Here is a 2,906-nt window from a genome sequence, read left to right as displayed (position 1 = left end):
CTTTTATTATAAAGAAATTTATGTGGACAATATTCAATCATAATCATTTCTATATGTGAATAGAAATTTCTCTTATTTATATGCATCACATAAAACATTTTATGCATGCATTTATATATTTACATACAAATTTATATTTACATAAAATTTACTTATAAGTTCCTTTACATTCCCTAAAAGATTCATTACTATTAAAGATTGAAATTGAGAGAGAGAGAGAGAGAGAGAGAGAGAGAGAGAGAGAGAGAGAGAGGGAGAGAGAGAGAGAGAAGTATCTAATTTAACAAATCAAAAGAAAAAAACAATAATTTAGTGAACTTTGCTTTTGATTAATCAAATTCAATCTCAATCTTCTGGTATTAGGAAATATAACAGAACTCACAAATTTCAGAGAAATTTTAGATATGAATTTGTTACTTATAAAAGTCGTATGTATACATACAAATGCATAAATACAAGCAAACGGTTAATACGATACTTGCCACGGCAAATGCTTCTGAAACCAATGAAACATTTCAACGCGTCATAGTATCGCGATACGTTAGCAATATTGTATTTCAAACACAACGGCTTATGCCTCAACGCGCGTGACCTTGTTAACTGCGAAGTGAGTCGCGCGTCGGTCGCCGGCCGTTGAACGCATACTTCAGTCTACGTCACTGTCGTGTGCGACGAACTATATGTTTCGCACGGCATCGCGCATTTCGTCGGTAATTCTATCAAATCGAGTGCTGTCGGAGATAATATCGGTACGGAATTCATCGCGGTGTACAGTGCGAACGACGAATCTCGGAGGATAAGTGCAATATATGCGTGATTACATTCGAATTCTTCTCGCGGCGCGTTTTCTACTCCTATTGTCATTTCGCTAGCACCGCGCCAGTACCTTTTTTGAACTCATTGGACGTGTTCAAGCCGAACAAAGTTGCTAGTCTGCTTGCCAAGCAAATGAATATAATTGATTGTTACTTATAGATAGATCCAACCAATCACATTTAATCGCTCGGCGAGCAAGCTAGCCGCTTTGTCTGGCTTGAATGTGCTCATTGATAGCAATATGCGCGCGCTTTTATTTTCGTGGAAAATTTTTACTCGAACGGACGTTTCACAGGTTTTCAACATCGTACGTTTTTCTCGGTGATTCTGTCGAATTTAACGCCATCGGAAGCAATAATTTGCGAACGAAAATGACTGCATGAACAACGAAATTTTGTGATTAATAATATAAGTCGTGAAGTGAGCTGCGCGTGCCGTCGGTCGACGGAGCATGGCGCTTAGTTCAGTCTATTCGAGTCGACGGTTGGTCGCAGATAGATGGACGCTTCACGCAGCGTCGTGTGTTTCCTCGACAATTCAGTTGAATTGATGCTACTTGAAGTGATAAAATGGGAACAAAGTGATCGTATGAACAAAGAATTTTACGATATATACAATAAGGCTCGAAAGAATCTCAGTGAAAAATGTAAAAATAAAAAATTTTTGTGCATCCGAATAGCCGATGTAGGCTCTGATGGGCTTTTTTACATTTTTCACTGATAGAATTTTACGATGTCGCGAAGTGAGCTGCGTGTCGACAACCGGCGGAGCGTAGCGCTCAGTTCAGTCCATACCATTGCGTTGTGCGCGAATGGACGGACGTTTTACGCAATAAATAATATTTATCGCCCTTTTCCTCGGTAAATTCTGTCGAATTTACTGCTACCGGAAGCAATAATTTGAACGAAAGTGAGCAATGAATTTAAGTTGCAAAATGTACTCGCGCGAACGTACGGATTTTTTCAAGGTCGTCCCGCGATGCCGTGTTACATTTTCAAATTTTGTCGTTAATACGTGTGCGTCGTAATTTTCATGAAAATCTCGTGCGTAGATGGACGTTTCTTTTCGCGCGCATTTCGTTCTTAATTTCATCGAACTGGACGACGCCAAAGGGGTGACGATTGAAATGGGACGAATGAGCGTATATTTGTGACAAGTGTACAATTATTGCAACCAGACAATGAGGGTTGGAATCGGACAATAGGAGCTACAATACCCTAGATGTACCAGCGTGTCAGCATCGCGAGGTAGATGAGACATCGAACGGTGAGTACTAAACTGAATTTATTCATCTACTCATGCAACAATTAATTCTCTTCCACCGATTGACGCGTCGATTTTCCTCACCGATGCGTCTACTTGATTTTTGAACGTTAAATCCGTTAAGGATGACAAGATCATTTGGTATTATTGAGATAAGATAATATTACTTAATTATTTTCTTTTAAATTTAGTGCAATTTGCAGTAAAATATATTATTAAAATACTATCACGGAGTATTAAAATGTGAAAATCATACGCATTCTTTGGCTACCGTCAAGTTCAGAAAAATTTTCTTTGACGAAGGATTTGCGATACATAGACTTGATTAACAAGATGCTTTATTCTCTTTTCAAATTCAGTATTCATGCAATTTGCACTAAAAAGCTATCACAGAGTATAAAACGTGAAAATCTTGTGTCTTTGGTCGCCGTCAGGTTTAGAAAAATATTCTTCGAACGAATTTATTGTGTTTATAAAGGTCTGACAAAAGTTTAATAGCATTAACGTACTAGTCTTCCAGTGAATTATAAAAAACTAGAGACTAAAAAGTATCTTAAATTATATTTTTTAACTTTCTAAACAAATTTTTTTAAAAAGCTTTTGAATTATAATTATAATTATATTTAAATTATATTTATATATAATAGTAGATATTTAAAAAAATTTTAATTATATTTTTTATTTGTTTTCTAATTTGCTACAAGATCAGTACTGTAGTTGCTAGTAAAAAACATCGAGTAAATCAGGTTTATATATCGCAATAATAAATTTTCCGAGCCCGACAGTAATCAAACGCAACTCATTGATTGAGGTAATTCCTGAAACTA

General features: G+C 36.3%; 2 protein-coding genes across 5 annotated transcripts in view; one reads left to right on the top strand and one right to left on the bottom strand.

The window, feature by feature from the left end:
• Window positions 1-2,906, bottom strand: part of LOC108749947 (septin-2) — an 18,675-nt gene that overhangs the window by 5,805 nt on the left and 9,964 nt on the right. The gene's annotated exons all lie outside the window — the stretch shown is intronic.
• LOC108749946 (glutamate-gated chloride channel) overlaps window positions 2,072-2,906 on the top strand; it is an 80,425-nt gene continuing 79,590 nt past the window's right edge. Inside the window, exon 1 of the mRNA XM_018489016.1 lies at window positions 2,072-2,082. The gene's annotated coding sequence lies outside the window, so the exon portion shown is untranslated. The remainder of the gene's footprint in view (window positions 2,083-2,906) is intronic.

The sequence above is a fragment of the Trachymyrmex septentrionalis genome, unplaced genomic scaffold (genome assembly GCF_001594115.1).
Source record: "Trachymyrmex septentrionalis isolate Tsep2-gDNA-1 unplaced genomic scaffold, Tsep1.0 scaffold32, whole genome shotgun sequence".
Classification (NCBI taxonomy): Eukaryota; Metazoa; Arthropoda; class Insecta; order Hymenoptera; family Formicidae; genus Trachymyrmex; species Trachymyrmex septentrionalis.
The sequence above is the reverse complement of the archived record's forward strand: the minus strand, read 5'-3'. Positions and strand labels throughout refer to the sequence as shown.